The sequence below is a fragment of the Ipomoea nil genome, unplaced genomic scaffold (genome assembly GCF_001879475.1).
Source record: "Ipomoea nil cultivar Tokyo-kokei standard unplaced genomic scaffold, Asagao_1.1 scaffold0268, whole genome shotgun sequence".
Lineage (NCBI taxonomy): Eukaryota > Viridiplantae > Streptophyta > Magnoliopsida > Solanales > Convolvulaceae > Ipomoea > Ipomoea nil.
Genome location: NW_017616696.1, coordinates 673627 through 701596, shown reverse-complemented (window position 1 = coordinate 701596; position 27970 = coordinate 673627). Strand labels below are relative to the sequence as shown.

The 27970-nt window shown below is 31.6% G+C and overlaps 1 long non-coding RNA gene and 1 pseudogene across 1 annotated transcript; one reads left to right on the top strand and one right to left on the bottom strand.

Annotated features, from left to right (window-relative positions):
* Nucleotides 1-313: 313 nt before the first annotated feature.
* Nucleotides 314-18862, bottom strand: LOC109153684. Its single transcript, XR_002049560.1, has 3 exons — nt 18691-18862; nt 7798-7803; nt 314-325 (listed from the first exon to the last, which is right to left on the bottom strand). It is a non-coding gene; the product is annotated as an uncharacterized LOC109153684 (long non-coding RNA).
* A 4807-nt stretch (nt 18863-23669) lies between these two features.
* LOC109151912 lies at nt 23670-27471 on the top strand (annotated as a pseudogene).
* Nucleotides 27472-27970: the final 499 nt, after the last annotated feature.

Here is a 27970-nt window from a genome sequence, read left to right as displayed (position 1 = left end):
GTACGCAGCTTCCGACACGTCCACGAAACCAAGTCACTGCCCAAATAAACCACAAAACCACTTGCGATCAACCGGATCGCCAACCCAATCTGAATCAGAGAAGGCATAAATATCCACAAACGCAGACTTCTGAATACGCAGACCGAAACCCAGAGTTCCTTTCACATAGCGCAACACACGCTTTAACATACTCCAGTCAGCCGTAGTGGGTGCATGCATATACTGACACAATTTAGTAACATCAAACAAGAGATCAAGACGAGTTACCGTAATATATTGCAGAGCCCCAACTAGACTGCGATATTGAGTGGGATCAGCATCAGGCCTGGAGGAGCATCATCAGATCTGACCAAGGAAACCAGAGTTGAAATCGGCTTGCAGTCCACCATACCAACTCGCTTAAGAATATCAGTCATGTATCGCTGCTGTGAAAGGAGCATCCCAGTAGACAACGGAATAGTCTCAATGCTAAGGAAAAAGGACGGGACACCCATATTCCGAACTTTGAACTCCAACGCCATTTAGCCACAAGATCGGCCACACGAGCCGAATCACAACCCATGACCAAAATGTCATCCACATACACCAAGAAATAAAGCTGAACACCACTGTGATTATAAACAAAAAGAGAGACATCGATTTTAGAGGGAGTAAAGCCAACCTTAACCAAAGAAACCATGCAACCGAGTGAACCAGGCACGAGGGGCTTGCTTAAGGCCATACAGCGATCGTTGAAGCAAACACACATGATCAGGCAACGCCTTGTCCTCATAGCCACGCGGCTAGCGCATATACACAGTCTCAGCCAGAGCAACATTCAAGAAGGCGTTGTGAATATCCAACTGCCGAATCGTCCAACCCCGCGACACAACCAAGGACAAAAGAAGCCAAACGGTCGTAGGCTTGGCCAATGGACTAAAGGTCTCGAAAAAATCTTCACCCGCAACCTGATTAAAACATTTGGCCACAAGACGAGCCTTACAACGCTCAACCGAACCATCAGCGTTCCGTTTAACCCGGAACACCCACTTACACCCCACAACATTCATACCTAGAGTATAAGGAACCAACCGCCAAGTGTTATTTTGCAGCAACGCATTGAACTCCAAATCCATGGCCTCACGCCATTCAGAAAACCGAGCAGCCTGAGTATAACATGTGGGCTCGGTGGCACTCGTGGTAGCGGCTAACGCAACATGCTCGGTTGAGCCCATGCTGCGCGTGACAATCGGCCGAGATCGCTGCTAAACAGGCTTGGCAGCCCGTCGTCCTCGAACAAGCCGCGACTCCGCATCCTCTGTCACCGTACGCTCACTGGATGCTGAGGGGGCAGCAGTGACGGGAACGTCACACTGGGCAAGAGACGGCCGACGCACACTAGGAGGAGAACGCTACATAACTGGAACAGTAGCAGTTCACCACGGCGAAGCAACAATTGGCACATCAACCTGCGTAGAAGAAACAGCAAAAGGAAAAACGGTCTCATCGAACCGCACATGGCGACAGATAAAACCCTTGTTAGTGAGGGTATCTAAACAACAATAGCCTCGAAATGAATCTGGGTAACCTAAGAAAACACAGGGTGCAGAAGGAAACTGTAACTTATTTGGGACGCAACAACGGAAAACAAATACACCCAAACACCCAAAGAAACGAATAAGAAGGCGGAGAACGGTGTAACCGAAAATGAAGATACTCGTCATTAATACACGAGTGGGCATTTTATTAATAAGGTAAACCGCCGCCTCAAACGCATAGTCCCAAAAATGAGAAGGAACAAACGCCTAAGCCATTAAAGCAAGACCCGTTTCGACAATATGACGATGTCTACGTTCTACCCGACCATTTTGCTAATGGGTATAAGCACAAGACCACCTATGCCTAATCCCAAGAGAAGACAACGTATTGTGCAACTTTTTATATTATCCCCTTAAATCAGATTGAAGAGAGACAATTTTATTGGAAAACAAACATTCAACCATTAAACGAAAACGATCAAATATGGAATAGAGATCAGATTTTGCACGCATAGGATAAAACCAAACATAACACGTATAATCATCTACAAATAAGACAAAATATCAATATCCATTCGTAGAAATTAATGGCCCAGGGCCCCAAATATCAGTATAAATAAGCTCCAAGACAAGAGAGCTCGACTAAGCAACACGAGGTAACGAAAAATGGGAAGACTTTCCCAACTGACATGCAGAACAGACACTAGACAAATCACTAGAATTAAACGAACTAATAGAGGACGACTGCAAAATCTGACGCATGACACGAGAGTGAGGATGCCCGAGCCGCATGTGCCATACCAAAGAAGACGCACGGGCAGAAACAAACGCAACCAGAGCATGACGCGGAACAGGCCAGCTATAGAGACCCCCCAACGCACGACCTTTAAAAAAGAATTTCCTTGGTCAAACGATCCTTCACCTGCAAATTTTTGTACAGATAACAACGAAGTAGAAAGCCCAGGAACATATAAGACATTAGAAAACTTAAATGACCTAGAGGAAGAGACCACCGAAGCAGAACCGACACTAACTATTGGCAAACTTGTACCATTGCCGACCCGAAGAGTGTCTGGACCATCATAACTGGCAGCGGATGACATCACCAAGGCATCGAGGGTTGCATGGTTCGCGGCACCTGTATCGAGGAACCATTGATGAGGATCAACCGTACTAGAATCCTCGGCCGGATACGCAACATTCGCCTTAGGCCCGAGCGTGTCAAAATAACGACGATAACACGTCAAGGCTGAGTGACTGTGATTATTGCATATCTGACAACGAACACCAGAACGCAACCACCCACGGCCACGCCCCTGATTCCCGCAACCGCGACCACCACCAGGGTCGCTGCTGCCACTGCCCCGAGACTGCCCACTACCGCTTCGTCCATTACGGCCACCGCGATGGGTAGCCATCGCCGCCAGTCCACCGTGATCAACACCATCATCGGCAATAAATTCCTGCGCAACCAAAAAAGCAGATAATTCTGATAGAGTAACCGGAGCGCCACGCGTGAGAGAAGCGACGAAGGGACGAAACTCCGGACGCAGGCCACGAAACACGTAGAGGTTCTGATCATCCAACATGACCGGCCGGCCAGCAAGCGCCAAGTCTTCAACCAACATCTAAGCGCGAGCAAGGTAATCGGAGATGGAAGCCCCACCTTGCCGCAAGTTCTGCAACTCGCCAAGCAGCCGCAGCGTACGAGCCCGAGTAGACGAGCCCAACGACTGCTCAATCGCCGTCTAGAGTTGCCGGGAAGTAGTCAGGCCAACCGCGAGATGCAGGGTCTCCTCCGACAAGGAAGAGATCAATAGCGACAGAATAGCCCGGTCCTGCCAACACCACTGACGCTGCGTCAAAGCCGAAGACGAACCAGAAGCATCACCCGCATCTGTCGACGCCGCCGACAAAGGATCCACCGGACACTGAAAAGTTCCATCAACATAGCCCAACAAATCATGTCCGTCCAGGAAGGGAATCAACTGAGTCCTCCAAAACAAGTAATTACGGGTGGTTAACTTGATGGTGACAAAGTGATGCGCGGAAGACAGACTGGTGGTGGGAGGAGGAGTGGCGGCAGCCACCACGGAAACAATCTGCTCGGAAGAGTCATTAACAGAACTGTTATCGTTGACTGTCATTAGAGAGAATCCTAGATACAACTGATACCAGATGAGACTAAAATATCTAAGCTTAACATTAACAAAGTTTATTACAGAAATAATATAGAAAGCACAAACTAGAGTCCTATTAGAACACCATCATATAAGTCCTAACAATTCCAACATGAAATAGTTTGTATTTGTTTTGGGCTTAATTGATTATTATGATTATAGTATTGGGTTATTGAATTTGATTTATATTTTGTTTAGAGTTTGTGTTTTATTATATTATCTTGTGATATTAATTGTATGATGCAACTTTATTTAAATAATAAAAATTTTATCATTTTGAGCAAGAATAAAATAGTGCTAAACTCTAGCATCTTCGATTCCAATACCCAATAGAACTGCCAAAAAGTGTGCAATATATTATGCTTTGAATATTAGTGAAGTACACCCATTCGCTTACACTGCAAATAATTAACGCAACTATAAAGAGATGAGATAATATGTCGCCAGATCGCTTGGCTATCGCCTATCGCTATCCTTGCTGCCTTCATGGCCGGCATTTCTTTACACCATCCAGTGGGTAGCTTCAAGCTTTGGCTTTCATTTTCATGTTTCCCTTTGGGCTCAACGTGTGAACTTAATTGGTGCAGTGCTATATTCTTACCCTGCCATAGAAAAAGTAACAATATAATATATGGTGGTATACATGCACACAAAAATTGAAGTTTCTATTTAAAAAAAAAAAAAAAAGATTTAAAACATTTTTCAGAAGTCATTTTCTTGATTTTCAAACACACATTTAGATGATGAAAAAGTTTAACTAACTTTGTTGCTTCTAATAATTTTGAGAGTTGTTTGATTTCCACATTTCAAACTCGTGATATCCCTCGAAATTTTTGAAGTAGAAACTATAAAGAATAAAAAAAAAAAAAGAAATAAAATAATAACTTCTAGACATGACCCCTAAAGGAAGTTCATCTTGAGTTGGAATGTTTTAAAGATGTTTTTTCAAGTGTAATTATTTTAGGTACATTGAGGGCGTTTAGAGTTATTATAACTTTTAATTCCACAAGTTTGATGTCATTTCATTATTAATGCACAATCATGAAAATTGCTATTACAAGTTCATAACTTTTATTTTAATTTCTTACTTTTGGTACGGTCTTCCTAACGAGAAATTTGATCAGTGAAATTCTAGTAGATCAGATTTTATTACATGATTTGCAAGTGACTAAAGTTTATGGACAAAAGTGTTAATTCCTATAACATGCACTTATAGAATATGTAATTCTTACCTATAAACTTTGGTCTTATAACAAAAATCTAGTGAGATTTCATTGGATTTCTCAATGGAAGAACTAAATGTGTAAAAAGAAAAAGTCTTAAATAGCGCCCGAGACTTAGCGCAGTGGTTCGTCGTTTGACTTAATGTCACGATTGAAGTTTGCAGTGTGGGTTCGTCTCACTAAAAACATGAATGCATGATTTGAATCTCACTAGAAACATGAATGAAAAAAGGCCCAAAATGACCGATGAACTGATTGTGCGACTCGCATTTTACATTTACAGTGGCTCTAGGAGCAAGGTCCTGTGGGCTTAGGATTAGTCCGACAATGCTAATATCCCCTAAGTTTAAAAAAAAAAAAATTAATTCCAACGGAGGTCTCTTGTCTTTGGTGACAATTTCAAATTTAGTCTTCTCTGACTATCATTTTTGTCATTTAACATCTTAGACTATCATATTTTGGACACTTTTGGTCCTTTCGATGACTTTTTTGGTGAAACTCTATTTTAGGTAAGATTATTTTCGTATCTTCAAAGTTTTTTTATTATTTTTGCAGTGAGTTAATTCCAGTGGAGGTCGTTTGTCTTTGGTGACATTTTCAAATTTAATCCCAAACAATCGTTTTTGCCATTTAACATATCACACTATCATATTTTGGACACTTTTAATCATTTTGATGACCTTTTTCGGTGAAACCCTATTTTAGTAAATGGTATTTTCCGATGACGAAGAATAGACTTCTTTCTCTCCTTTTTTTTCCTTTTTTTTTTTTTTTTTTGCTCTACAACTATAGTAGATGATTCACAGAATCATGGACTAAAAAAATAGCACTCGAACTCAAGCCAACCGGGTGATGACATCCTAAACATTCCAATTGCGTTGCAAAATGATTTCCCCTCACCCAGAGGTCCTCACGTACTCGGTATCACTATCGATGATGGACGATTTGGGACCGAATTAAAGGAGATGAAAAGAGCTGGGTGAAGGAGATGGTGCAATCCACTACTAAAGATGCAAATATCGGAAGAATAAAAAAATAGCGCATAAAACCGAAATTAAAAAAAAAAATTGAAGAAACAAAAATGGCAAAATGCCCTTACCTAAAAAAAAAAAAATTGAAGACACAAAAAGGGCAAAATCCAATGGAATTAACTCAAAAAAAGAAAAAAAATCTATATTGACAATTTTCATAACCATGTACTAATATTTAGAATACTATTAAACTCGTGAAATCAGAACTCACAAAAGTATAGAGCATTGAATTCATGTCTCATTAATTTAAAAGAGATGACATGTTAGTAATGGTAGTTCGTTGATATTCATGCATAAAATCCTTTATATAATAAAGCTATATGGTTTGGGAAATAATTAATGTTATAATTAATGCCACAACATCCTTTATTATATATATAAAAAAAATGCACAACATTTAAAAAATAAAATAGCTATATATTATATAATCATATAAAAAATATACTTTTGAAAAATAAAATAGCTATATATTATATAATCATATAAAAAATGTGTTCAATTAGAGTTTAAATTTACACATACAAAATTTGAAATTTGCTTTCAAAATGTAATTATCTTAGTTATTATTTGTATTGTGAAAATTATAATATAGATGAAATACAATTAAGAATAAATCAATGTAATTACGTAAATTATCTCTATAAGTTTATTTGAATATGCACATAATTAGAGATTATATTAACCATACAAAATTTTAATTTTAATTTTAATTTTAATTTTGTATTCTATAAAAATAATAAATACTTGACCAATGGAAGCTCAAAAATATTATTATATTAAATAATTTAAAATATTTTAGTTTTTTTATTTTTTATTTATATTTATAATAGCATAATTTTTTTTCGTGCATCGCGCGGGTGAATTACTAGTATTTATAATAGTATTGGTATTATTTATTGATTTGGAAAAGATTGTAATGCCATTTAGAAAATTTTAAGACTTATTTTTTATTGACTTATTGAAAATGGCCTTTGGGTCGCCACCATCCATAAGTTTCTACAACTAATTCTATTATATATATTCAAGACCTCATCTGTCATCTCGAAATGTTAGAATTTTTTAAGAAAAAAGAAAAAAAAATATATAAATATTTATGAAAGTGCAATTAAGCAGTCAAACTAAAAAAAAAAAAAAAAAAAAAAAAAAAAAAAAAAAAAAAAAAAGCTCTAATTAGACACTTGAAATTTAAAAAAATATATATAACTAATTCCATTTAACATGTTATTATTGGTAACATCCTAAGTTAAGAGTGATTAGAATATGTTTTGATAACTTGGATACTCAAATCCCACAATAATAATAATAATAATAATAATAATAATAATAATAATAATAATAATAATAATAATAATAATAATAATAATAATAATAATTTATTGAATATTAGATTTTTTTTTTAAAAAGCTTGTGGGCAAGCTTTAAATTTTATTATTATTGATAATAATTATTTATTGGAAATTAAATATTTTAAAAAAAATTAAAAAGCTTGCGGTCAAGATTGATTTTTTTTAAAATAATAATAATGATAATAATAATAATAATTTTTTTCTCTGTGGTGGCACATCCTCCTTGATCTTAGTATTACTGTGGCATGATTTTTTTTTTTTTTTGTCTTCCGTCAATAAAATATCGTTAAATACAATGGTACTTCGATTTTTTTTTTTTAAATACAGGGGGCCGGGGTTAGCCCGCTATTTTTATTTTTGTTTGAAAAGATCCATAACGGAAGGCCGAAATGCTCTTGCATTTAACAATATTTAAATTATTTTTATGGAGGACCAAAAATATCCTGTCACAATAATACTAGGACCAAATGGTGTGTTCTGAAAATATGACTAAAGTAAACTGCCACCTGTAAATATATGACCTGGGATCGAGTCTCACCAGCGACACTGTGGGAGCAATCTCTCAAAGTGAGGGGACTCCTTATGCGTAGTAAGCAAAGATCTAGCCTCTATACGGATTCAGCTAAGTTACTATGATTTATATCCTCTCAGATGCTCCTGTCGGGTCAAGGCGTGGGGCCCTTGGGGTCTGGGATTCAACAATTTGGGAACAATGAAAAAAATAAAATATTTTTAGTAACATTAATATAGTATTGATTAAATATCAGTTATCATGTGTGTCGAATATCTCTTCTAAGTATAAGTTATCAGTTGAATTATCATAATTTATATCTTTTTAGATGTTTTGTTAGGTCGAGATGTGAGGATTCTTAAAAATTGGAGATTCAATTTTTTCGTCAATCGATTTTGAAACTTGAACTGATTAGCTTTTCCCTACTGATTTCTTTTTAAATCTTTTATTATTCCAAGTCTTCTGTAAACTAGTGTCTGTCGTTGACTTCGAGTTTATCGATTGTGAACTTTACTGGCCTTGGTCTATTATTGGTGTAGTAGCTTGAGTGCTTGACGAGTATTTTCCAGAATAATTTATTGATTATTTATACTTATTAATTTTATCATTAATTTTCAGTTGGACCATAAAATGATTCTTTAATTATTTATTTTTATCAGTTTTTTATTAATTTATAATTTAACCATAAATGGTCTCTTTAGAATTGATTTTATTTAAGGAACCAAATTTGAAATAAAATGAATATTCAAAAGACAATTTATATTCAAATTGAAAGTCAATGACGAAAATTGATAAATATCAACAGTCAAGAAATCATTTATAGTCCAATAGAAAGTCGATGATAAAAATTGATAAATATTAATAGTTAAGTGATCATTTTTAAAATTAATTCTACTCTTGACACTTTTACTATTTGACCGCTCTGCTAGTTGACTTATGTCTTGATTAAATTCCTTAAGTCCTATTTTTGGTCTTTACAAAATTATTTTAAAATAGAAAATTACATCTTAATTTGGCAATTCGAAATTACTTATACAATTTAATTAAGATTATCAAAATTTATTAAATATTACTCCTAACACAGTAACACATATAACAGGAAAATGTACGTTTGGAACATTTTGTTGACATACTTTTCAATGATTTCTGTTACGTAGTATTTTATAAACAATAGACTCCCAAAAAAAAAAACAAAAAAATCATCGCTTCTAAATTAATCTTTCTGACTTTCTGTCGAGGCCAACTTCCTGTCAAGTCACATTTCTGGCCCTTGAACTTTTTGCTAGTCATCTTTCTGCTTTTAACATTTCATCCTTTTGTTTGTCTCAGCTTTTTTTAAGGGCATCCCGGAATGAAAAATACCATGCGTACTTTCATTTTATACTTTCTACTTTTATTTTTATATTATACACAAAATCTTAATGTAGACACTTGTATTAAAATCACATAAAAAAAAAGCAGCTTATTAGAGTCCCCACATGAATGAGTAAAATTAATGGAGTAAGATTTGAGAGTACATGTAGTAGAACTTTTCTCAAATAGGGTTTTTTTTATGAAAAATGCTTGATGTCCTCTCAACTTTTACTCTTATTTATGTCTAAATTTGATTGGAGGATGAAACAAAGAAATGGATAAACATCATCGCTCCTTATAAAATTGAGTAATCAAAGCATGCCAAATTATAGAGAGTACAAAATGAGAGTATGAATTGGGAGTAGAACTACTCTTTTTTCATAGATTTTGGAATAGTAAAAAAAAAATAAAAGATTGATTTTTAACACATGTGGAGATTGATATTTTAGTGGTTTTTTATTAAGACCCACCAGCAAAGATTAAAAAAAAAAAAAAAATACAGTCGTAGGTGCACGTCAGGTGCACCTACTGTGCCCAACTGGCTCGTGCAGTCACGCGCCAACTAGGTGCGTGAAAGGGTGATTTTTAAAATTTTTCTTTTCATGTCAGGCTTTTTTTTTATTGCTTTTTTCTCTTCCCTTTACTCTCTCTCCTACGTGATTATGATAAAAATCAACCTAAAACCTCACTATTGAGGTTGTTCTTTCATCTTCCCGTGATATACATCTTTTTTTCATGATCACCAATTCACCATTCTATTTAAAAAATATATATATATTTTACATACATAATCAAAATCTATTATATGATTTATTTCTAACATTTGTAATGCACATGATTGTATTAAAATATCTTTTGGATGCAATAATCTATAGTATTCTAACCTAGGAGCATCCCAATTAGTTTTTTTTTTTTTTTTTTTTTTTTTTTTTGAGGTGCCAAATAGAAGAGAAAAGATGGAGGGAAAAAGAATCCAGACTAAAAAAAAAAAACAGAAACAGTTGCGCTCCATGCACAGATTCCAACTATTGTTTTTCCTTCTCTCTCACATGGCGAGTCCCAAAAAAAAATCATAAATAGCAGGAGAAAAAATCAATAGAAAAGCACTCACCACATTTGTTAAAAATCAAACTTTTAGTTTTTTATTGTTCTAAAAATCATTAAAAACATTCTATTGGGGATGCTCTTATAGATTTTAGGATTTTTTTTGTGGGGCCAAATGTGATGTGAAAAAAAGAAAATAAAAGGTTCTTATAGGAGGAGTAATTAGGCACTCTCATGTTGACGCATTCAGTGAAAATGCGCGCCCTGAGCACATACCCTTGGACACTTAAAAGCTTTTTTTAAAAACAATATTTCTTTTAATAATTTTTTTTTTCTTTTATTTTCTCTCATCTTGTGTAAATATGATAAAAACTCTTTAAAATCTATCTCTAATAAAGTTACTTAAATATGTCAAATCTAACTATCAATATCTTCTCATTAACTATTGAACTTGACAGATTTTGACCTAATAAGATCACATAGTGTCGTACACCACCTTTATTTATTTGTCCTTTTCCTCCTTTTATGGCTTTCATGTGGTCAAGCTTAATTTTTGTTAATTACATGACCCAAAAATAAATTTTAAAATTTTTAATATAAGCCATGGTTTTACATGAATATCAATAGACTATGCATGGCTTTGTTTGGGATACAAATTGTTCAAGCTTTATCAAGAACAATTCTGTGTATAGTAGTTTATAAAACCGTATTTTTCTAACTATGCTGACACTACAAATCTACGATTGTTAGTAGTTTAGCCTATTACATGCATTTTATTTTTCCGTGATTAGAAACACTTGTTGTCAAGCTTGTCATTATCTTGAGAGTACGCACTAAATAAACCCTAATTTGAAAATAATCAAACTTATAACGTTTAGGCATGATAATTATACTTCAGCCACTCAAATACGTTTTTGGAGTTATTACATGCATGCATTCGTATATATTTTAGTATTTTGACTTTTGAGAGTTAATTTTGCATAGTGAATTGCAACTTCTGTCAATCCAATTCAAGTGGATGAATGAACAGTTGGTAGGTTAAACATAACGTGCAGTTATACATAATAAAAAAAAAATGGAACGAGTGGATAGAAAGAAGAAACTAGGGACGAGCCATAAAATTTATATTCAGAGGGTTATAATTATAATAAAAATTTACAATGTCAATTAATATCAGTATTGATTATACATGATATCATTATATATACTATACATAATTATATAATGTATTATTGATAATAATTTTTAATGACACTTTATGTAATGATTGAGATCGATTGAATCGATACTTTATAATTTTTAACATAACACAAAATATATACAATAATAATCTTGCTCGTCACTCTTTTATCATATAAAAGTTGTCAATTATTTTGTTAGCAACGATTTCTTTTTTTTTTTTTACATAATTAACTGATATTCATTTTACTAATTAACTTATATAAAAACTTGTGTGAGATCGTCTCACGGATATTTGTCCGCGAGACTGGTTGGGTCAAGATTATAATATAATACTTATTATACTGAAAAATGTAATACTTATACTAGAAATGTAATACTAATAAGCAATATAGTGTTTGTTAATTATAAGGGAAAGTGTAATACTTAGAAAAAAAAAAAAGAGTACTCCGTGATACTTTTACATTTTGATTTAAGGAACCGTTTGAAAACCTAGAACATATTTTTCAGAAAATGATTTTCAAAAAATAACTCATTTTTATAAAATAATTTAATTTTCTAATATTTGGTTGAAGGTCAGAAAACTATATTTTTTTTGTTGGACTGAAAGTTAAGAAATTATATTTTTTCTGTTTACTTCATTTTTTTGAATAATAATAATAATAATAATAATAATAATAATAATAATAATAATAACAACAACAACAACAACAACAACAACAACAACAACAACAACAACAACAACAACAACAACAACAACAACAACAACAACAACAACAACAACAACAACAACAGTAATAGTAATAACAGTAATAGTAATAATAGTAAGAATAGAATTATATATAAAATAGATTGTATTACACTATTTTATAATATTAGAATAGAATTTTAACGAAGAATTATTGTACGAATGGGAAAGTAAAAATCAATATATTTTATTAGGAAGAGAGATCTTTTATTCTAATCTATACTATATATAATAACAAAATCCTAAAATTTTAACTTCCCGTCCAATTCCTAAAAAATCTCTCTTCTTTATAAAATATACTGATTTCTACTTTCCCATTCTGATAGTCTGATAGTTTTAACTTTAGACGATGATGGCTAAAATTCCGTTACTACTACCAATGTCGTCTAGCTATAAAGAGACTTTCAATAATGTATAATTTAAGCCATTGATATTATGTTTTTTTATATACAAAAATGACAAAATTGCTATATAGCTGATCTACATAGAAAATATATCTTCAATATAAATAATTTATATAACTGAGTTGCTAGACAACGAGCTAATTAGCCCAATTAATACAAATTATAAACACTGATATATAAAATCTCTAAAGTTGCAACACCGAATGCGTATATCTACACGTTAGCTATTAATTGGACAATTATTTATTCGAATTTAAGCATTGATAACATCAGAAAACATAATCGGTGCAACTCAATTCTTTAATTATATTATATAATATTCGATTTTATAATTTATACAATTGTATATCGATATAAATATTTTTAAAATTTTATAACAAATTCATTCCGTGCAACGCACGGGCGCAAATACTAGTAATAATAATAATAACAACAACAACAACAACAACAGTAATAGTAATAACAGTAATAGTAATAATAGTAAGAATAGTAATAGTAGTAATAATAATAATAGTACAAATGCTCTGTCGGGTCGGGGTGTGGGGGGTCCTTAGGGTTGGGGTTCAGCTTTTTGGAAGAATAATAATAATAGTAGTAGTAGTAGTAGTAATAGTAATAATAATAATAATAATAATGATAATAATAATGATAATGATAATGATAATGATAATGATAATGATGATAATGATGATAATAATAATGATGATGATAATAATAATAATAATAATAATAATAATAATAATAATAATAATAATAATAATAATAATAATAATAATAATAATAATAATAATAATAATAATAATAATAATAATAATAATAATCTATACTTTATATAAAAACAAAATCCTGAAATTTTAACTTTCCGCCCAATTCTTAAAAAACCTCTCTTCCCAATAAAATATATTGATTTCTACTTTCTCATTCTTACAATAATTCTGGGTAAAAATTCTATTCTAAAATTATAAAATAGTGTAATACAATTACCTTTGCACATCTATACTATATATAAAAATAAAATCCTGAAATTTTAACTTCCCGCCCAATTCATAAAAAATCTCTCTTCCCAATAAAATATATTGATTTCTACTTTCCCATTCGTACAATAATTCTGGGTTAAAGTTGTGAAGTGTCAAAAGTTCGGCAAGACATAACTTTTGACTCGGTTGTCTGTTTTGGACAAATATTTTTTTGAAATTGCGTATTTTTTCGAGATCTATCCACCACAAACAGCCGTAGGCGGTTTGGCCCACCAATTTCTAAAAAAAATGCTTTATTAAATAGTTTCTACGGAAAAACTATGAGAACCTTATGTTTTATTAATAAATTTTTAAAATTTTTAATTAAAAAATTTTCACGTGCATTATTTAATAATCTCTCTTTATAATTGGTCAAATTATTCAATTATGATAAATTAGAGAATAATTAATGATGGTAATTAAAATCCTAGAAGAATATAGAATTGAAGAATATTTAATTATTGTTATATTATTATTGTGACTCATGGAATACAATACAAGAATATTTAATTATGATTATATTATTATTGTGTGCCTCACGGCCATTATATACTAACAAAACTTGAAAAGAAACTAATAATAATAATAATAATAATAATAATAATAATAATAATAATAATAATAATAATATAATAATAATAATAATAATAATAATAATAATAATAATAATAATAATAATAATAATAATAATATAAGTGGTAAAAATAATATCTAAAAGTAATTAAGTGTTAATAATAATAGTAAGAATATTAACGTAAGAATTATAACATAGAATAAATCGTAATAATTAATAACTATAGTCTATGATTAAATTTGGAATTGTCAGGAAAGATAAGCGAGCTCCGGTAAAATTAACTATTAAATAATTATATATCGATTTAAATATTCTTAATATATTACAACAATTCTATTCCGTGCATTGCACGGGTAACAATAATAACAATAACAATAGTAACAATAACAGTAACAGTAACAGTAACAGTAACAGTAACAATAACAATAATAATAACAATAACAATAACAATAACAATAACAATAATAATAATAATAATAATAATAATAATAATAATAATAATAATAATAATAATAATAATAATAATAATAATAATAATAATAATAATAATAGAAGTGGTGGTGGTGGTTCTGGTTGTTGTGGTGATTTGATGGTAGTGGTGGTAATAATAATTTGGAAACTAGTTTGAAAAGAGATGAGAAAGAATATAAATACAGGAAAATAAAAAATTTTGATAATGCCTTCCGACTAATTGCTATTCCCAAATAGTTCAACGGTCTATCTGTACCTTAATGTAATTCTTATATTTGAAATTGTGATATTATTTAAGGTAAAATTGATTGTTAGTAATGATAAATATTGTAATACTCATAACTGAAATTCTAATACTTACAAAAATGTACCTTCATTGAGCAATTCATCATCTAGTTATCTACAACCCAACCCGTCTTCGAAACAAAGATCCATTAGACAATCTCACACAACTTTTTGTCTATTTAATATATACATAATATAATTTTAAAATAAAAATTGAGCAGGGTCAAAAAAAAATATTCTTAATATAATAGTAATATATACATAAATATTTATTAAAATTTTTAGGATGGGGTAAGGGTGGGGTAGGGTAGGGATGAGGCCAAGGCCCCTATCGACCCACGTACCTCCGCCCCGGAAGAAAGGTACAGTAAATTACACACATTCTTCAAAGCCAATGCTGGGATTATAGTGAAATCTTGTTGCTTTATAGACTTGGACTTTTGCATGAAATAAATAAATCCAAATTTGTACGTATTCCGGTGTACAAACTCTGTACCATATAGAAGAACAAATATTTCGTTCCATATTGGTATATAATGTATTATAATTGAGGGAAAAAGATACAATTTTAATGCATACTTACAAAATTAGTCTTCAATGTAATCAAATATATAGAACTTTGGTTTATGTAAGTTATCTTGCGCTAGTATAAATCGATGTGAATCGTAAAATGACATGTTTATTTTCATATTATTTTTTATTTTAAATCTTAAGTGTATTATAAGGATGACAACATTTGTAATTCTTGCAAATCTAACATCGTCAATCATGTGGGGTGAAATTTTTTTTTTTTTTAATAAAGTGATTTTTATTATATTATATTTTGAGAGTGAGTTGAAATTATAAGGATGAAAGGAAAATAGTTATAAATTGCAAATATAATGATATTTCAATATGATTTAGTTTTTAAAATGAAAGAGTATTTCGGAAGTGCAAATAGTATAATCTAACTTTAACTTTTGTCGTCACCCACCATATTTGGCTACATTGATAATTGATTTTGCTTTTAACAATTATTATAGACTAAAATGACTAAATAAAATAACTTATAACCTAAAATTACAAATTTCCTTTCAATTAATTAAATGGTATCCGGGTTGGACTTCCATTTGGAAGATTATGAGTTCGAGCCTCAGTGGAGGCGTTATTGGTTCTTTGTGTTTCAGTAGGTTGAGAAAGTATATGAACAGATACTACAATGTAATAGAACCAGTAGCTTTCAAAAAAAAAAAAAAAATTAAATGATTTATGTACAAAATATTACAATATAATACTTATTGGTTTAAAATTAATTTTGACAAAAACGACCATCCTAATTTCATTTCATATATTTGATAGGCTTAATTTAGACTTTATAATTTATTTTAATTTACAAATAGATTATAAGCTCTTTTTGGTAAAATATAAAGAGTTTAAAATAATAATTTATTTTAAAAAAGTTTAAAATAATTAGTTAAATAACATTTCAGAATAAGTTAATAGTTATAATTTTTAAATTTTTAATGTTAAATTACTTATAAATTAGGAATGTCAGAATCATAATCCCAAAGGTTGTGAATTCAATAATATAATATTTTGAAATTCTCACTGTAGTGGAGACAACCTGCTATGTGCAGTCGTCTCTGGCCTTGTCTTTCGGCTTTTACTTGCTTTTGCATATTCATTTGCAGCTTTAAATCCCAAAGGCAGTAAATTTCTTCTGTTTTTACATTTGTCGTTTTCAACTTTTCAAGAGTTAATACTTAATACAATCGTGAGTCAATAATGAAGACAATTAAGTGAGAAGATTAGCTTAGGTGAAAAATATGGTTTAATCTCATTTATTGATTCAGTGCAGATCAAGGGTCAAAAATAAAGGTAATTAAAAAAATACAATGGTATTATTATAAATTTATGTAAGTTAGTTCGGATGTTTTTTGTTTTTGAGTGCACATTTTTCTTCTTTGGATATATATATTCTATTCTTCGAGTGCATATTTTTTATTTTTTGAGTTTATATGTTTTGTCTCAGTACATAGTTTTCCCTTTGAATGTAAAAATTTGGCCTTCAAGTGCACATTTCTATGCGTCTAAGTGAACATTTTTGTGTCTTCAAATGCACAATTATGAATCATCAATGTTTATTATATCTTTTGCTTTATTTTCAATAATGCATAACTAAATTTTTAATGAAATTTGTGACATTTAAAAACAATTTGTAAGGATAATTGCTTCAATAACACTTAAGTTGAATAACTTCTCCTTTGGTACCATAAATTACTTCAATTGCATATCTTTGTGCCTTCAAGTGTAGAATTTTGGTCTTCAAGTGCACATTTTTGTGCCTTTGAGTGCACATTTATGGGCCAATGTTTATTATATCTTTTGCATTCTTTTCAATAACGTATAACTAAATTTCTAATTAAATTTATGAAATTTACAAACGATTTGTAAGAGTAATTGTTTCAATATATAAACTAACATTTAAGTTGAATAACTTTTCTTTTTGGTACCATAAATTATTTCGATTGCACAACTTTGTGCATTCCATTGCAAATTTTTGGCCTTCAAATACACATTTGTGTGCTTTCATGTGTAGATTTTTATGCCTTTGAGTGCACACTTCTGGATTAGTGCATAATGTCGGTCTTCAAGTGCACAACAATGTGCCTTTAAATGCATAATTTAGGCATTCAAATGCACATTTTTATTCCTTCAAGTGCACATTTTGAATAAAATTTTTTTAAAAGAGCCATTATCCTATATATATATATATATATATATATATATATATATATATATATAACTTTGTTACCTTGACTTCAAATTAATCAAAATCTAAAATTACTATTAAATATTAGTGTACAATTTTTTTGGTGTAAACCACCGGTTCTTTCTCTGTCTGTTTAACAGTCCTGGTTCACCTAATTCGCTCCGAGAGGCACAGGAGCTGGCCCAAAGGGAATCGTCACTTGTGGGAATCAAACCGGGATTATCCTAGAATTCTCCCCCACAAAAAGAGCTCATTTGTCACTTGAGCTACCCTATTGGGTTAATATTACTGTACAATATAATGCCTTTAATTACAAAAATCGTATGGACCACAAAATAACGATTTCACTGCAAAAAAACACCAATTTAAATAACACGAAAAAACACAAACGCATATACATAAATGCACAGACCACTCAACCTTTAAACACCAATTTAACACAACACACAAACTATACAGTAAAGTTATAACAACCATTTAGGACCTACACACCTTCATAATAAAGATAAATATTTATGTAAAAAAGACTATACATTAAATGCACATGCATAGTCCATCCTCCATTCCACCACCCCACCCATTTCCCTCAACCCAGTGTATCGCTATCACTCGTCGCCGACCGCTCACCCCCAGTCGACTGTAACTCAAAACCCAAATCCCCCACAACCCAACCGCCTCCAACCACACCCTCCCCAAGCGAAACCAACCCCAACTAAACACTAACTAACAACCCTACGCATCACACCCCCATCCCGCACCGAAAACTCACCACCTGACCAACAACCACAAGCTCAATTAAAAAAAATCAAAAAAAAAAAAAAAAACCTAGACCTCCCCATCGACTGGGAAAACGAACCAGAAATTCACCATCTGCGGCGACTCCAACCCTATCTAAACCCTAACTAACACCCATACGGACCTCACCCCCTCCCACGGTTGCAAACCGGGGCCTAAAAACCCACCAACCAACCGCAACCCATAACCCCCAAAAAAATAATGAAAAACACAAACAACAACGGCGGCTAAGGAAGAAAACAGAGTAAAATTAAAGAATACCTTGAACACCAGCGTGGACTTCTTAAGTCGTTTGGATTGACGCAGTGTAGAAGCATCCATGGTCACTCCAGGATTTTGAATAGAGAAACCAACAAGAGAGTGTGTACGCGTGAAGTGAGGGAAGATTACAAGTCAGAAAAAAATAATGGAGGCTATGTATTAATGATAAGAGAGAATCACAGTTAAACCAAAAATACAAAGATGCATACATTTATTAAATTACTTAAATACCCCCTAATTAAAATTCTAGGCACACAGATTGGAAAAAAAAAAACAAAAGAAATCTAAACCAATGAATTAATATATTAATAGTTAGGATCTGATCTCACAATCTCACCTAAATGAGGTGACCTCACCAGATTCAATATATATAGGCAAATTATGATGTGCATATGGTGCATACGGATGCAAAAACGACGTCATTTTAATAAAACACGCGTCTCCCCTTAAAAAAAAAAATCAGGTTCGATTCCCAGCAACAACATATGAACTAAAATTACATAATCGATGAACTATAATTCCATAATCGATGAACTATAATTCCATAATCTAATCTATGAACTAAAAATTCTAGAATGAATGAACTAAAATTCCATAATCTATAAACTAAAATTTCAGAATCGATGAACTACAATTCCATAATCGATGAACTATAATTCCATAATCAATGAACTATAATTCCATAATCTATGAACTAAAATTCCAGAATGAATGAACAATATAATGTTGTTGCTATGAATTGAACCTGGATTTTTTTTAAAGGGGAGACGCGCGTTTTTTAATAAAACGACGTCGTTTTGGCATCCGTATGCACCATGCATGGTGCATACGGATGCACAGCATAACGATTAATATATATATATATATATATATATATATATATATATATATATATATATATATATATATATATATATATATATATATATATATATATATATATATATATATATATATATATATATATATATATATATATAAGGAAGGGATCAGGTGCATTTGTTGCTTCCCGTGCGGATGTGCGGTGGATTAATGTGTGTGAGGTTTATACTTAATGGGCGTGAGATTTGTATTCAATGTGCCTGAGATTTGTACTTAATGTGCGTCATGTTAATATGCCTGAGTTTTGTACTTAATGTGCCTGAGTATTGTGTTTAATGTGCGTGAGATTTGTGCTTAATGTGCGTGCGTATTTCAGAATTACGAGCTCAGAAGGAAGCAGAAAAGAAACTCATGCACATTAATGCCCAAACTTCTTGTTACTTCTTCCTTCAATTTGGCCATGGATTCTGGATTATCAGCTACCTTCAGTGCAGTTGAATGTTTATATAAATGACGCACGCACAGTAAAATTTGCACAGCAGCTAAGTATGAATTTCTGTCGTATTATTCCCATAATTTTTAACCACCATAGCTCGCCTCCGCATCATCATCATTAGGGAGGGGGCAAATGGCTACTGGGGATAGGGAAAAAGCTGACATCAATATTTTCTGCTGCATTTTACACATTCACGCACATTAAGTACAAATCTCAGGCACATTAAGTACAACACTCACGCACATTGAGTACAAATCTCACGCACATTAATCCACCGTACATCCGCACGGGAAGCATTCACAGCACGTTAACCTTTCACTATATATATATATATATATATATATATATATATATATATATATATATATATATATATATATAACTTTGTTATCGTGACTTCAAATTAATCAAAATCCAACATTACTATTAAATATTACTGCACAATATAATGCCTTTAATTACAAAAATCGTTTGGATCACAAAATAACGATTTCACTGCTATTGATATTTATTGGTTATCTTTAAGTTATTAGAGCATCTCCAACCCAAAACACCAAAATTTACACTAACACAGCGTTTGGTTGGAGAGGGGAATTACGTGGGAAAAGAATTACAATTTCATGGGAGATGAATTATTGAGAATAAAGTGGAATTTAAATTTCAGTGTTTGGTTTACAGGAATAGAATTACTGGGAATTTCAATTCTAATGTTGGGTATACATGAGAATTGAAAGGGAATAAGTAGTATAAAGTAAAAAATATCCATTGTTGTTGTTAGCCATTAATTTTAGGTTAAAAACGGAAGGGGTAATTTTGACTTATCACTATCTTTTTTTCTTCCTAAAATCCCAGGAATTAAAATTCCAGGGGGGACATGAGATTTTAATTCCATGAAAATGGGAAAATTGCAATTCCTTTCAACCAAACAAGAGAATTTTGTGGCCATTGGAATTAGGTGGGAATTAAGTGGGAAGGGAATTTAAATTCCCTTCAACCAAACGCCCTATAAATGTCACACCATAAATTTTATTCATTTTGAACCCATTACACCAAATGTTATTCTATTCTAAAATAATTTAGTTTCTCAAAATTTAAAATTTTATTAGTTTGAATTTAATTAGTTTAATATAAAATATAGTTTGTGATATAAATAATAATATTTAGTATAATTTGATTTTGTTAAAATTATGTTTTATATAGTTTAATTTTTAATTAATTTATATTCAATATTAATCTTGTTTTAATCGTCTTGATGAGATATTTCAAATGTATAATTTATTTTTAATAATATACAATTTATATTTATGTATTTAACAAAATAGGTAAATATAACCTTAAATAAAAAGGATATAAAAGAAATTAATAAAAAAGAATAAGAACAAAACAATAAAAAAAATCATCAATTTTTATTGTTTGATCAACCGTACTACGTCATATTTGGCACAATACTGTTCACTCCAACAAAAAAAAAATGACATTTTTTCGTGTTGATTGGAGGCGTTCCACTACCATATTTTTGCTATTTTGTCGATTTGCAGTACCCATGGGAGATGGTCTTAGTAAATTCCATAACAAATTAATCAAATGAGACATCATTATCATGTATAAATAAATTATATATAAATTTAAATGTTTTTCGTATCTAGTGTTGCACTAAATCGTTTAAAGAGTATTACTACATTTCTAAGGTAACTTTTTAAAGAGTACATCTTAATTCAAATCCACCTTCAAATGTAATATTACTTGATTGTTTTCTTCTACTGCTTTTTTTTTTTTTTTTTTTTTCCAAATATGTGATTATGAGGTAGATTTTTTTTTTTTTTTTAAATTCAGTTTTATATTTATGAATATGAAAATTCATATTAACACATTAGGAAGTAAACATTAGAGATAAAAATAAATTTATGAGAGAAAAATAGCATTTTTCTCATTACAAAGGAAGGGGGATACCTATACAACCTACACCTACACTAAGGCTCAAAACCTAAACCTACCACATAGGAGAGCAATTAAATATCAGTGGACCACAAGCCACTTAAACATTTTTCTCATTTAAATGCTTAAAAGAAAGACCCAAAAGAGTTAAAATTAAATAAATAAATAAACCACCCTATCCCCATGTCAAGTTCTTATTGAAGATGGGTCCTAGCCGAGTCACTTAATAATTGGCTTAGTAAACGCAAAGTTTCAAATTCAAAACTAATCCCTTTTACGAGTTATCCATTACCACTTTGTGGTCCTTTACAGGTTTGACATAACAAGACATGCTTTATCTAGAACACACATTGAAATAACAGTTGCTGTGATTTTTCCGTAAATCAAAGTTGTTATTGGAGGTGCATTTATATTAAGTTTAATTTAAACCACCTGTCAACATTCAGTCATCAATAGAACATCAATCATATCAACTTTCAGTCACCAATAAAACATCAAGTTAACTAATTATTTTTCATTAGATTACTTTTTGAATATCGCATAACTTTTTAAAATTTTTTTACAAGTCTTATTCAAATACCACCTGATTTTTAAATGTTTTTTAAAAATCTTGATTGAATATCGCATAATTTTTAAAGACTCCCTAAAAATTTGAATTTAGTACCTCTCAATTTTTAAAGTTTATAAAAATCTTTAAAAATCTATAAAAAATTACTTTTAAATTGTTTTGGATCATAATTTTTAGGTGGCTCTCAATTATCCCAATCTACTGTTAAGATCCTAGGTTGCACAACAAAACTGAAATAGCTCTCAATTATCCCAATTTACTATTAACATCCTAGGTTGCACAACAAAACTGAATGATGGAGAATCAAGGCCAGAAAAATAATTGGTTATTATATATTTGTCTATTGACCCATACTAAAATTAATGCCAAACTATACCATGGACAAGGGTTCACCTTGCACCGTGAATCTTGATCTAAAATGACACTTAAATTATGTATAACATATTATGTGCCTATAATTAACAGATTATGAGGGTGTTTGGTAAATGGCTGTTAGCTAATTGAGTTAGTGAGTTTGACTAACTAGTTGATAATATTAGCTGATTGTAGAAAAGTGTTTAGTAAATTAGTTGTTAGCGGTTAACTGATTACATACAAAATGATTTTCTAAAAAAACTGATCGAAAAAGCTACTTTGAGTAGCTTTTTGAATTTTAGCTTTTTGGAGCAATAAATTATTACAAAAAACTAATTAATCAAACACTTATATTGATTGTTTAACCAAGTTAAACAACTAATAGTGATAAATAAACTAAAATTGACTGATAGGATAACTGGTTTACCAAACAGGGCCTATATGTCATATATAAATTGAAAACATATGATATATTAACAAATGCACATAATATGTTAACGGTAAGAACACAATATGTTGTTAACGTGTGTATGTAATTAATAAATTATGTGCTTTCAAATTATTTTCAAGCACATAATTTATCAACAGAAAATCTAACACATAATATATTAACAACTAAGATATAACTTTTTTTTTTATCAGGGTCCACGATGTAAAATATAAGATGGATATCGGTGGTCTATGGTATAACAATAGCAAATTAATGATCAAATTATATACCAAAAAAAAAAAAAAAAAAAAAAAAAAAAAAAAAAAAAAAAAAAGAAGCTTTTGCTTCTTTCTTCACTTCTTTCTCAGCTCCCATCAGGCCATCATTATGTGATTCATTCAATTCATTCTCCTTATTATATGTGCTTCTCTCTCTCTCTCTATCTCTCTCTCTCTCTCACTATATATAACTCAAACAAAATCTTGATTCAATGTAGAATATATATATATATATACAGCAAGAATTGATACATATAGTCAAGAAAGTTTCAGACTATGACAGAACCCTATTACAATTTCTTCACTGGACGCTACAACTTCATCCCCTTCCCACAATCATTCTACCCTTCCGAGCCTCAGACCCACAGTTTTCCCACAATTTCTTCTCTTATTTCGTTCCCGGCCACCACCGCCGCCGCCGCCAATTCACCGCCGCCGCTAAGGGAGGCGCTCCCTCTCCTCAACAACCTAAGCCTGAGAAGAGAGGAGGAAGAAGAGGCATCGCCAGCATGCAGTAGCGGCGGTGCAACAGTAAGGGAGGATGAGGGGACTGATAATGTGACGGTAGCCCTACGTATAGGGCTGCCCTTCAGCCCTAGGGGTGATAATGAAGAAATGGATAACTGTACAAGTAGTAGTGGTGATGTTCTTTCAGGGCTGCCATTGATGAGTGGACTAATCAAAGGACAGTATTGGATCCCTACCCCTTCCCAGATTCTCATTGGCCCAACTCAGTTCTCTTGCCATCTTTGCTTCAAAACTTTTAACAGATACAACAATCTTCAGGTATATATATGTGTATATATATATTTAGCCCCAAGCCCCCATGTTTAATTTGCTTCAATTCTCTTTTAGCTCCTCACAATTTGAGGGGTGAAATAACAATTTCTGTTGGTTCCGAGCAAGCTAAAAAGTCTAAAAGGGGGTTGAAAAAACTTTTATCAAAATTTTAATTTTAGCACAAAGTGAACTAGAATTTAGAAATAGAGATCAGGAAATAAATTTTCTTGTAGCAAAAGTCTTAAAAACTTGCTATTTTATTGATCTTGGAGAGTGGAGTTCTTCAATTTAATACTTGCAACTACGAAAACACTTGATTAGATTAATTAATTTGTCATCATCAAAAGCAAGACTAAAAGGCACAAGGCCAACAATTTCAATTGCTAATATTTTTTCTTTTTCTCAGGATATATATAATATATACTATAGACTGAGTACTAGCCTAAGGTTCAATTGGTTGAAAATTTCAAGCATTAACCCTAATTGTGTTTGGTTCAGGTGTAACTTGTTGTAAATTATACTCTTTTTAAGTAATAGATTCAATTCACATCTATCTCTCCCATCCCCATCCACTTAGATCTACCCGAGAAAAAGAAATTTTATTTAGGTCAAAATAAAGGTTTAATTGAATTTAAGTGGAGATAAATTATCAAAAGATTTTGTCCAATAAGAGAAGAATTGAAGTTATTAACTTTAAACATGAGAGTGTGGTCGAGTGGAAGTGATTCATACATCCTTAATCAAAGGTTAAGAATTCGATTTTTGGAGCAACCTTAAATCTCCAATTCAGTTGTCCCATCCAATAGATGTGTCAATTCAGGGAGGAGATTAGTCACAAACCCTGGGCTACACCCAAAAAAAGAGGTTATTAACTTTAAATAAAAAGTCACATGTAAAATTAAAAAAAAAAAATAGTTTGATCTCCATTTTCTTCAATACACTTAAAAAAAAAACATTCTTAGCTTGCATTCATTAGGTTCCTATTCCTATAGTTTCCTTTCCTTTTTGCCTTGTGGTTATTATCCTTAGCTTGGGTCTCCTTTGCTCTTTTTGATTATCTTAACAAAGAAGTTTTTTTTTTTTTTTTTTTTTTTAATTAGTTTATGTTTATATGATTCTGAAGTTTGTGCTGGCCTGGCTGCTTATAAATTTTCAACTCATATATACTATCAGTGAATTTATAAAGTTTCACAGTGTGAGACTGGCAATATTTCCAGTGCAGTTCTGGTTCCAGGAGAATCCGGACAGGTGATTTTTCAATGGAGTCAGACTAAAACATCATGCATTCAATAGATATGTCTGTGAATCTACTGTTCATACATGGCTGTTCAGCCTCTGATCTATTATATTATATTTTTTCTAATCTGTTTTGTCTTTTGCCATGCATTAATGTCATTGGTTTCTACATCACCACTAGTTTAAAATAAGTATATTCATAATTTAATGTTATAAGTAAATTATATATATATTCATGTTCGGTTCATGAAATGTAAAATTTATCTTAAAAAGTAAGATACCTGACTGAGAAGTAATGTGAAATTATAGGAATGTGAGGTTAACTTGTATATTTGGTTAGGATTGTGGGGATGTAAAAGACCAAGAATGAGCATATATGATCAAGTCTTTGAATTCGAAATGGCAAAATTGAAATATTATTTTAAAAGTCAGGTGATAATACCTAATAAGGAAATGCTTATCACAATATCACCCCTACAAAAACCACACAAGTTATAATCACTCCTTGATATTGCTATTTTTATGTGGTTAGTTGTTTCATTTTTCATTTTTCCACACAAGTTATAATTATCACTCCTTGATATTGCTATTTTTATGTGGCTAGTTGTTTCATTTTTCTTTTTTTTTTCTTTTTTTTTTTTTTTAAAATTTAAATATCAATTCACCATTCACATCAGGGAGCTAATAATGGTAAGTAATCATATCAGCTACCTTCACTTTACTCATTTTTTTGGTGTGACAATAATGTCTTTTTTTGAGTATCATTGACTCTGTTACAATGTAGTATTTGTTTATACATACTTTCTCAAATCTATTGAAGCACAAAGAGTCAATGCCCTTGTTGGTGTCTGAACCTGTGACCTTCCACTTTGGAGAGCCACAGTTATGGCGCTTGACCACAAGGCTTTTGGCTATATGACAGTAATGCTATATTACCGCTCTGAGAAGGAATGACCTAATGATTGAAGTATTATTCTCATGCCTAAATTCGACTTGGGTCAATACCTAGCTTCTTGGTCGAGTTAGTCACACAGAGTCTTCCCTGTGCAGTTTATCTTACCTGTATTATGTATAAAATACCCATAAACCAAACATTGATTATTTTAATATTGTTGAATTGGTCTAAAAATTGGGTTGGTGTGGTGTTATTAGATGCATATGTGGGGGCATGGATCACAATACAGAAAAGGGCCAGAATCACTGAGGGGAACACAGCCAACAGCAATGCTAAAGCTGCCATGCTATTGCTGTGCAGAAGGCTGCAAGCACAACATTGATCACCCAAGAGCTCGCCCACTCAAAGACTTCAGAACCCTCCAAACACACTACAAGAGGAAGCATGGGGCCAAGCTGTTCATGTGCAGGAAATGTGGGAAGCCCTTCGCCGTGAAGGGCGATTGGCGGACGCACGAGAAGAACTGCGGCAAGATCTGGTATTGTATCGATCTGTGGCTCCGATTTTAAGCACAAGAGATCCCTCAAGGATCATGTTAAGGGGTTCGGAGCCGGCCATGGCTTCCTAGATGTACATGATCAGGTGGAAGAGGAGGAGGATGACTTCGCCTTATCAGACGGAGACGTAGTGGAGCAAGGCATCAGGGCCTCTTCTTCTTCTCCAGCTGTTTCACCTGGCCTCATTAATTAGGGCATATATGTATGTATACATAATGTTGAGAATTTCACATTGTTAAAGTTTTGTGTCTCTTCCCATTTTATGTGTGGATTACTAGAAGCATAATTTACTGTACTATGTTGATGTACATGATTGTTTGTTTTCCAGGTAATTAAGTGATGTAAATTATTAAGATTTGGGTTGCAAGCTAATTAAGTATGGTTGATCAGCTCGCATTTTATGTTTCTGAGGTGTATATATGTTTGGTGATATTTGAAGTATGTATTAGCAAATTAGGGTTTTTTTTTTTTTTTTCTTTTCACTTTAACATGAAATAGATTGAAAAGAAATCTCCCCCCTGGTCATGAAATGAATCAAATGATGCACGGTAGATTGGTAGGAGAATAAGGGTCTCTCCCTAAAATGATTTTAAAAAAGGACTCATTTTCATTTTCTGAAAAATAATTGAATTTTTAATGTTTGGCTGAATGTTAAAAATGACAAAAAATTAAGAAATTGTTTGGTTCATTTTTCGAAAAATGAATATATTATTTGTTATCAAATAATAAATATAAAAACAACAACGATGATGATGATGATGATGATAATGAGTGGTGATGGTGATAATAATAATCAAAAAACTAACTTGAAAAGATATGAGCAAGAGAAAAGATAAACTAGCTTTATAAGCGTTTGTTCCATTAATCAGAATGAATATTTTTTATTAACTTTATTTTCTTTGAATATTATATCCCAACACAGAAAAATC